At 28.3% G+C, this 11,444-nt stretch overlaps 2 protein-coding genes across 3 annotated transcripts in view; both read left to right on the forward strand.

The window, feature by feature from the left end:
* The window catches only part of LOC100169125 (alkaline phosphatase), a 113,755-nt gene that overhangs the window by 68,519 nt on the left and 33,792 nt on the right, over window positions 1-11,444 (forward strand). The window lies entirely within an intron of this gene.
* LOC100160260 (alkaline phosphatase) overlaps window positions 1-11,444 on the forward strand; it is a 132,124-nt gene that overhangs the window by 8,942 nt on the left and 111,738 nt on the right. The window lies entirely within an intron of this gene.

Genomic DNA, 11,444 nt, shown 5'->3' on the forward strand with positions numbered 1-11,444 from the left:
ATAATTTACACATTACTTTACGATCATTGGAGATAAAGATAACACGTAATAAAATATACCAACTGCTACCACAGTAATAATAAATTAATATAGAAGACATACATAACTAATCTCAAGTTAATAAACCTCTTGAAACTATGAGTCATCTATATATATATATATAAATGAATGTGTGTGTGTGTGTGTCCATATTACCATGGCAACCAACCCCGGGAGCTGAACAAATATCTGTCTGTCTATGTGTGTGTTCTTTGGTTGCCATGGTTACTATGGGTTTTAAAGCTATTATAATAATAACTGTTGGTTTCCGGGCAACGAATCAGTTATTTATAATATAAAATAGCATATATACAAATATAAAAAATATATGACAGATAACTAATAGTCAAACTATTACTTTTGTTATTCTTTTTAATCATGAATAATAATAATTGCTTTATTATATTTTGGTCACAACCGTGTGTTTACCATTATTATGTAATAATGTGGCCTCGAATACAATTAATTACAAATCACAATATGAGGCGCTACGCATGAAAATTCAAGAACATCGAAAAACAAGCACCTACTTACGCACTAAAAATTAAATAAACATCATAAATTATAAAAAGACACATCGGTGCTTACTATATGTAAGGACCCGGATTTTAATGCAAATAGCATTATTTTTTGGATGTGCTGGGTCCTAAGACAATGCATTCCAAGTGCATAATTTGTCTCATACTCTTATGTAACAGATACTTCAAAGGGAAATCTTTTATTTTCTATTTTTCAAGGTTTTCATTTTTAGTGAAATAAAATATAATAAGTAATTTATTGTACGAGCTGTAAGTGAAAATTAAGAGCCTTAAAATATTATAATATTTGCTTTAATAGTTAACCTATTACATTTAGGTAACCTAATATTATTAGACATATTTTACAATATTAAAATTAGTAATTACGTGTTTTTCTATATCCTACAGTGGTTACCAATCGTATGTGGTGCAGTCTTACAAGTTAGTGAGACTAAAACAAAAAATAACTAATAGTTCAGTTGGAGATATACCTACCGTGATCGCATTTATTTCCAGGATAAGTACTGTTTATTTATATGGGTGCCTAATTTTGGTATTTTGAATTATTGTTGAACTTATTAATATAAAAATGTTTTAAAAATTCAAAAAGTTGAACCTTCCTTTTTCTATGGCTTTGGTAGTCATGTACTTCTTTGTCAATAAAAAAATGTAGGTAATTTTTTAAAGGCATTTTTAGGGCATTATTTGTTAAATTTGATAGTTATTAGGGAATTTAAATACGGGTCCTAATTATGTAATATAATATATTATATTATACTATAGATTTATAAAAAATGTAAATCAATCATTTACTTCATGTATTTGTAAGCAGATATCAAGAGATCATTGATCTTATTGATGACAATACTTTTAGTTGTAACTAACTATGTACATTATACACACAGTTTTTATTGTAGGTACGTATTCAACTCTGCTTAAACTAAATAAACAGATACATTATATTTCGGAAGTACTTATACACTCATTTATAATACTATATAATTGGTTGTATTTAGTATACTTTAATTCGTATAATGGCATATCTAAAATGTTTAAATAATAACTGCATATTTTAGTAGATAATTCTGGCTAAATCTGGCATAAAAACTTGCGCTTGGGGTACATTTTCCAATTCCTCAATACTGAAACACGGATTATTATGAGACTCATTAGACTATAGTTCTCATTTGAATAATATGTATTTTTTAAAATAGACAGTCGTTGAAAAAAAATGACATGCATGAATCATGTGTATAATTACTGCAGTAGGTATTTATAATATTATGAATAATAGTGTTAGAAGAAAAATCATTCGAACTTTCTCATAATACATCGCAAAAATTGAACTTCTCAATTCACACATACCAATATTGGTTAATCTAGGAATTTTTATAATCAAATGTGTCTTTAGTAAAATATATAATATTAGATAGGTATTAAACGTGTTCATAATTCGTATTATTGAAATAAAACATTTTTGTATTATAATTTCATATTTGTTATGTTAAAAGGTTGTTATTTTAAAGAACTAATTGCAATACCTAATAATATTGGCATATACAATTACATATATTACTACATGTTGTCAGCATCATAAGTTATTTATGGGAAAATAAAATTTAAAACAATAAGCAAACGCCTGTCGTAATGACATGTAACAATATAACAAGTGTATAAGGTCAGCTATTAATTATAATTTTGTGTATTTTTCTTACAAGAAAAAACATGTTAAACAAAATATATTTTAACGAAATAGGATTTTACTGGTTTTAACAAATGCATAATTTATTGCTATCGTGATTAAAAATAAAATGTTTAACTATTTTCTTATAGTATGCAATATTTTTTATACTTACTCGAAAATCACTATTCATAATTTAATATTTGTTTATAAATTATAACTATTTATAAGTAATAGAAAGAAAAATATAATAGTATGTAATATTTTTTGAAATTTAAAATGTATAACATTTTAATAAATTTATTTAATATTCATTTAAAATCGATCGTCGTTTAATAAAGTTGTACAATATGAACTCCTTCTAATGTCAATCTTCTAATGTCAAATTACGGGGTCCAATCAAAATAACCAATAGACAATTTAAATTAATTTCCACCAATCTAATATATCTACAACATTTGGTCCAAACATGCGTCTGCGTCAAATGATACTATCTATTACGGAAACAGACAAACTTTAAAAAACTTTGTTTTCATATAGAAAAACATCCATTGGTTCCACCAAAAATGAAGTAAAATAGCCATACTTACAAGTTACACTAACACCTAACGTGGTTCATTATTAATCTAGGCGGGGTTCTTCCTCTCGTTTTATTATTTTTAATTTTTGCGATTTGTTTTTTATACTTTATTAGCATACACAAATGCTTATTATACACAAATACTCATTATATATATATTGTCACTAGGTATTGTAATTTGTAATATATATATTACATACATCACAAGTAGTTTAAACATTTTTGAATCATGTATTTAATATTTGTAAAAATCATTCTGACATGTGGAAATTGTATGTACCTGAGATTCAGTATAACATAATCAAAAACTATTTTATTAAAAGTTAAGGTATCCATTTATTCATATACGTAAATAATACAATTTAATTCAAAGCGTGGTACAATCTCGTAAATGTTGTAAATATATAGAGAGGATTATGAGAACTTTTTATCTTATTAGTCAAACAAATGAATACACCATAGTATGTAATACTGTGTATATATTTACATATATCTACAATGGAAAATTTAAAATAAACGTAAATATTTCATATAATAACCCAAATTTCTTAAACCATATTTCTACCTACGCTTCAAAGTCGTATTGTATCAGTATAAAAAAAATACCTAGCTTTAGCAATTAAGCATCAGTAAAAAATAAAATTGGTAAAATGTTGTATTACGTTATCAAAAATTAACAAATAAGAATACAATAAATTATTCATCTACCCAATATAAATCGTTTTGTAAAAAGAAAATACCACACATCTATAGTTTTTATTATCGAGGACCAAATCCTTGAAAAAAATAAAACCATCAATTAATGTAATGGTTATAGCGGAAAACTACTGTACCTACGAGGAACAGTGAACTATTGTAATAATATATTATTGTAAAATACTATATAATATAATATGCTATAAACTTGCGGTGAACAAAATCAAATAAATAACTACGAACGAACCTGACTCCTGAGTGGTGGTGGCTGCAGACACCTGTTGAAGCGCACAGGCCAAAACAGCACACACGACGAATGTCCACATGATTGATGGGTGGTTGACAGACGTGTCGCCAAACTTATATAGTTTATGGTGGGCGGCGACACGCGACTCCGGAGATGGAGACAAAGATGAAGACGGAGGTAGAACGGTTTCCGTCGGAATGTATCGCCGACGATTGGATCGGCGTACTTAAATAAACAGCGGCCGCTGCGTGACAGTAAGATATTTTATGTTTGTAAACTATTTTATCTCGGCAAGCCTTACACCATGTAATCCTCATAAAATTGTAAAAATGGGTAAAGTACATACAATGCAGTAGTAGGCTTGGGCACACAAGTGTTAAATTTTTATTTTAAATCGCTTTATTGATCCACGTAATGCGGATAAGACCTACAATATTAATAATCGTCTCTGTTTTTTAATCGCTGCTATACGAATTCGGGGCCGTATAATAAATTATTTTTATTGACATTTATGTTGCAATTATGTAAAGAGCGATGGGTGGAGAAACATACGTTAATCCAAATCTGTACCAGTGATCACGTTTTAAACCTCGAGAATTATAGATACCTAGATAATAGTGTTGAAGTCAAATTCACCCTTTCACCACCACCAACACAAATACTGAATATTTATATATTTGTCTGCAATTCTCACTCGTCATACGGTAATACTATCAAGAATAATGTATTTTTCTTTTAGATTGACACTCAAGTAATTATTATGTTATAAATGTTTGCAAACGTTTGTAAACAATCGTAAAATATAATTTAATATAGGTAGGTACATCAGAAATCGTTTAGTATGTCACCGGTTAACACACCGATACGGTTAATACGCACAAAGTCTTAAGTCCCATCTGTATTTCTTATATATTTTATGCATCATTTTTTTACCACCTATGGACTAATACGACTAAACCACGTGGTCTATTTGATGCCGCATGAATGAATTTCTACTGCAGTACTTACACAATAATTAATAATAATGTATAACAATAATAATAGTGGAATTATCAATGTTTTTTTGGGAAAACCTGGAACTGATATTGATTTTTAAAATTATAACACACATTTTATACATAATATTCTCACATTATTTTTAAATCTAACTGAATTTAAACTGTAAGAATTTTAATTTGTACATCATTCACGAAATTCATTAAAATTGTGTATAGCATATAATGATCTTGTAATGGAGTTTCACAAATTATTCTGTGTCATCTTTCATTCGTTCTGTATTATCAAGGAATCTCACCATATACGAGATAACCTAACCTTTCTCGTAGGTTTAACCATTTTTGATTACCTAACAGTATATTTTATAATAATCTGACTACATGATATACGTGAGCCAGTGTTGTTTCATCGCTTGCTCCGTGTATTTCTACTCTGTATTGGGAAAGTAAAATATATTATACTAACAATTTATTTCAATATACGTTTAATTGTACTAGATATAACTAATAGGATCTTGTCTAATATAATTAATATAACAATTCTTCTGTATTTCCCCGTTTGCTATTAATCTGCCACTGATATGGTAACATGCTATATAAATATTTACCTTACCGGAGATGAACAACATCTTAATAGTTACTACCACGTAACAATATCCTACAATCCTTGCTATTTTTAAGTCAATATTTTGACGACCTACATGGCTACATTCCACAGAACACATATCGAGAAAAACATTCAAAAGAGAAAAAAACTTTAAAAAAAATACAGTGGCGCAACTAGGGCTAAAATTTTTTTGGGGCCCTATGTAGCCCCCCCTGATATTACATGAAAAGTAACACATCGGGGCCCATTTATATTTTTTCCAAAAAAAGTAAGAAATACAGTTTAATTTTTAAAGATTTATTAATATTTTAGGAAGCAAATGAATTATTTATTTTGGGGGGCTATTACATGTTTTTGGGGGGCTTAGCCCCCCCCCCTTGTTGCGCTTATGAAAAAATATTAACGATTATAAAATAGCAAAAATATTATTTTTTTCCAAAAATTTTACCATGTAACGACTTTAAAATTTAAATTATATGAGAAAATAATTTTTAAAACGTTGGTTTTTTCTGAAATAATTAGTGTCTTACATTAAATGTATCACTCCGTACTTTATAGTTTTATAGTATCCTAAAATATCTGAGTTATACAATTGAAAAACAATCATAAAACAATAATTTTATGATAGGAAATAACACATAAACACTCTGCAGGATCCAATCGAAATTTTATGCACCGTTTGACGTATAATGTGAAATGCATTATACTTACGGGTTCATTCAATCATTGAGTTTATAATTTACATATTTAAAATTTAAAAACAAATGACTAGATTAAATAAGTAAAAAAGGTGGGCAAGTGGATGTTGCTCTGCTGTATAGTAGGTTACAAGTGGGTCACTGTATAATGGATGGTATTAAATTTGAATTCAATGATAGAATATCATTGTATAAGAAAAACGATTCTGAGCGGAGACTGAATCTAGGTATAAGATATATTATACTTATATCTATGGTATTAAAAAAAAAATTGACCTATAATCGGTACCTATAATAAATTCTAAATTAATCATATCAAAATATTCATTAGGTACTTATAACGTGTTATACATCAACAACAAACCGTGATACTATCATAGATATATAATAGTATACTTTAGAAGTTTTAAGTACCCACGAATAATATTATACAATCGCAAAAAAATAACTAAAATAGTTATTCTAGCTATTTTAATATGTAATTTCGTCCAAATTTGAACTTAAAATGAGTATAAAAATAAACTGTGCGTATATGTGTTTTTAGATTTTTTGATAACAGAATTAACTACTTACGTGGAATCTTGTTTTAAATTTTAAATCCTTAGATATAAAAGTTGACCATTTTATAAATTTTTAACAACAAAATAATTATTGAATCTTAAATTTGATAAATTTTGTCAAAATTCGATCTTTAAATGCTTATAAAAAAAAATTGTGCCTATGTATTTTTAATATTTTTTTAACTGCTATTGTAACAATATATCAGAAGCCTTGCATTACATTTTTACACTTTTTGACCCAACAGATAAAACTTTATTGATATTTATAGAAAAAAAAACTTAAAAAATTGAAAACTGAGAATGTCCGTGAACAACTCAAAAAGAGTCACTACAATCGCTACATGAGAAATCGAGTGAATATCCAATGTTGTAAAAGTTTGAATTTCAAACGATCATAAAAATATAATTTGGCTTTCTTATAGACATTTTTTGTTTGATAAATGTAGAAAATCTTATAAGGAATCTTGTATTACATTTTCATATCTTAGATTTAAAAAGAAAATATTTATGAATTTCTAACTCGAAATAATTTGCAAATTTTCGTGATTTTTCCATATTTTGTCATTTTTTGAACTTTAAATGCTTATAAAAAAAAACTGTGACTAACGATTTTAATATTTTTCATCTGCCTTTGAAACAATATACTAGGAGCTTTCTATTAAATTGTCAAGCTTTTTTATCCAACAAATAAGATTTTATTGACATTCATAGAAAAAAACTAATAATATTGGAAACTGAAAATGTCCCTAAATAGTTCAAAACAAATCAAAATATTTTTAAAATTTTATCATGTATAGAAAATGGAAAAATAAACAATCAGTGAAAATTTCATGTTTCTACGGACATTTGTTTTAAAGTTACAACAAAAACTAAAATCAATTTTCTCGAAAACAGATTTTGTGTAAAAATTCCTGTTTTTCCTTAATTTTTCTTTTGTTTTTCACGGCGCTTTTGAAAACTATTGGAAATTCCAAATTTTGACCTCCCAAATGCATCAAATAGATTCACTTTGCCATCAAACAAGGTACTGTTGAAGAAAATCGAAGTAGTTTTACTGCCCCAAACCGTGGTGACAGACACAAAAATACAAAAATAAATAAATAAAAAAATAAAAAAACACACATCATTACGTAAAATCAATACATTCATCGTTCCACTCAGAATCTAAAAATAATAATAATATAACTGGACGAGAGTTTTTGTACCTACAAAATACCAACAAAAATATACAACAAAAAATACAATATTTGAATAGAATTATACCATAATAAATCCATTTTTCATTATACGTTGAGGTGTAATGTATCTATTGATGGGCTAATGGAACTTTTTGAGCATTACTTCTACCCCATGAATTAATAATGCGTACATTTGTACTATTGAGCTCTAAAATATTATATTTTATATTTGTATGAGAAAAATCATTGAATTTGGCAATATTTCGTGTATTTAGTTCCTTCGTTACAACTTTGGGACGGCACTACAAGTTATAACTGATAAGAACACACGTTATTCTATATAATAATATGAAAGGGAACAACAATGAAATCGTGGTGATGGAAATCGAAAAAAGTAATTTACAAAATATAATGCTATATAATGTACAGAACGTGATAAATAAATAGATAATACCTACCTATATAATATTGTATTACACATTTATGCCACTTCGACCAATCCACGCTGTCGCATCTAATTTCCGTCGCTGTGACATTTCGCGTCGCGCTTTTGCTTTAGATCGCGTAGTACTGATATAGGTCGATAGGGGAACGACCAGCAAAAAAGGATATAATTGTTAAAAAATAATTAAAAAAGAAAATTGAACGGGTCTACTGCGCGACAATACTGCAGGCGATAACGGGTTTCCGGAGGAATATTTTTTATCAAACGACTACACTAAACTCTCGGGAATGTTAGGTGTGAAATGAAAATAATACGGTCTTAGTCCGTACGCATATTATATTATCCATACAATATACCTATTACATATCATACAACGTCCCAGATAGCAATTTTTTGTTTAATATTATAATTATAACATTATAATCACGAATAATATTAGTTTAACGTTATTAAAATACTATTATAATATTATCATTACAAAATGCTATCTGGGGTCGTGTTCGGTATTCGCATTAACAGTCGTCAGCCGTATAATTATTATTATTTTTGTCTTCGATTTATTCATGTTTAGACACAGTATTTATTTTAACGAGGTTTAGCATTGCCACAATATTTGCAATGGGCCATCTTGTCTACCATGCATTGCTATATAATAGCGATAACGGAACGCTATTGTCGTATGCGCTCTACCACGCGTTTACAATGATGGCATTTAATGCACATAGTACATACACAAAGAATAGGAAGTTTGTGGAGGACTCTGGAACTAAAAATTATAAGAAATGTGTGTGGTACAGCTCCTGATATGCATACAATTTAAAAGCATATAATATTTTTAAATGATAAATAACGAGACGACCACGGAAGCGCCGTTGATAATAAAATAATTCATAATACCTAATACATTAGACTTGTATAATAATTTTTAATAGGGTAATACATTACCTATTTTTAATAACTTTTAGCATAAATTATTGAATGATAATAAAATAAAATGTGTAAAAAATAAAGTTATAATATTATAATAAGCAGACTATGATTGTGGATCGAGAAGAAGCGTGTGACGGGCTACATTTTATTAATGCATTAATGTGTGTAATAGGAAGTATTGAAAGTACCTATGTAAGTAATGACTAATGAGTACTTTTCATTTTTACTTGTACAATCTTAATTTGTATCCGATAAAAAGTCAAACAAATGTTTGAACGATATATTATGTCTCAGTATTATACATATACGGTTGGTATTTATATTTTAAATTTCTCAATTATGGACTCATAATATTTAGTATATTTTTCATTTCCCAAACAGGGACTCAATTAAAGTGGATCTCTGTTAAGACTTATGAACTGTTGACAAAAAAATTAAGGAATAATGACACTATGGCAGCAGCCAGCATTTAATTACGCAATGGATTAGGAATGGATTTGGATAACAAAATGTTAGAAATAAATCGAGATTAAATATTGTTGTCTCTAGATGCTTCCGCCTAATGTTATAGTAATAATCATATAATGTTGAATTCGTCCTTTTATTAATTGTTATAAATGTTTATTTATTGACGATGAAACGATCAATGTCACAAGTTTGTCCATACACTATAAATATAGCTTCTGTGTAATTTAATAATAGTACTCAAACTATAAACATTTCATCAGTCCATTTCTTTAATTTATTGGTAATCTGTTAGATAATTATAGCATACACTTTAAATCCCATCATATGCACAGGTATCTCTTTCTATTTTTCTAACAATGTCTGCTTTTGGCAATCCATAGCTCGGGGTATGGGTGGCGCACAATTCCATAAATTAATGACACGATACTGCTGTATAATTGTTCGATACTTCGATAATAAAATGATAATTATTATAAAGGAAATTACGTATACGTAAAAATACTGATAAAACAGATTAGCTGAAATACATACACCAGTGGCATCATTCCACTTTTTGATAGGAAGGGGAAAAAGTTTTGACCCGGCCTTATAAGTATAATAGGTACCTATAGGCTATAACTGAACCAAAAATTAACAAATCCCTTCACTCACAAGCTAATTTCCACTTACATTTTTATTTTGTTACAATATTCCCACCTCACATAATTGTATAGGAATCTAAGACAAAAATAGCATAATACAGAAAAAATACGCGGGGAAGCTTTAATACAAATTAAATGTGAATTTGAAACATAACTGTTAAATCGCAATTGAAAAATCAAAACATTTTAAGTATTCTATTATAGATATTTTTTTTTGAAATCATTGATAAATTTAAGAGTGATAATTTTGTTTTTAGAATTTCTTTAGTATCAAATTACCAAAGCCTCTGTGCATTGGAACTAAAAATATTAATAGTTATCATTACAATAATAAATTACAATAATTATTGTCCAGTGCTTACACAATAATATTATATTTCATCACAATCAGCCAGTGGCAAATTTCCCACCTTGGGGGGCCACCCACCCGTCAAATTACGCCACTAGACATTCAATCTGTCTTGTCTCCATCTTATTAATTATGAATAGAACACGACAATATTATATCGGACACGTGTAGTCTACGATATTAGTGCAGCATTATGCTATATAGCTGACGTGAGCTCAGTAAATGTATCAGGTAAATTTCAACAATTCAAATGAAAGTGTGGTATGGATTTCATAATATTGTGCCATTTCATTTTCAGCCATGGCGCAGATTATCAAAGTTAATAATATGTAGATGAAGCGCAAATTACATGTTGTTTTATCATATTTTTGCGTAGATTATATAGTAGGTATAATACCTATACCTACGCACTTAAATGTACTTACTGATAGCAAAAATCACAAATACTGAAATTGGCGAAAAATACCATCTCCTTAATAATGTCTATTACTCAAACATAATAATATTATTATTATATATTATTCTATACCCAGCGCGTGTAAGGTTATCGCGCACACTTAGAATTTGGGCAAGACCAAAGGTTAAACAAATTTCCGCTCTCACTTCGGACGTAACACAACGAATCTGTTAGGGATAGCATAAAAACTAAACTAATAAACAACCGTACATGTGTCTACACCACGTGGAATCAGGAGGAGGCGTTTAATGATAATTATTTTCACATTTAAAATGATTTCACCGCCGGAAAAAAAAAACAACACTAGTCGTTTTATATTTATATGCATATATATATTTACATATATTATGTTTGA

Source organism: Acyrthosiphon pisum, chromosome A1, assembly GCF_005508785.2.
Source record: "Acyrthosiphon pisum isolate AL4f chromosome A1, pea_aphid_22Mar2018_4r6ur, whole genome shotgun sequence".
Taxonomy (NCBI): Eukaryota; Metazoa; Arthropoda; class Insecta; order Hemiptera; family Aphididae; genus Acyrthosiphon; species Acyrthosiphon pisum.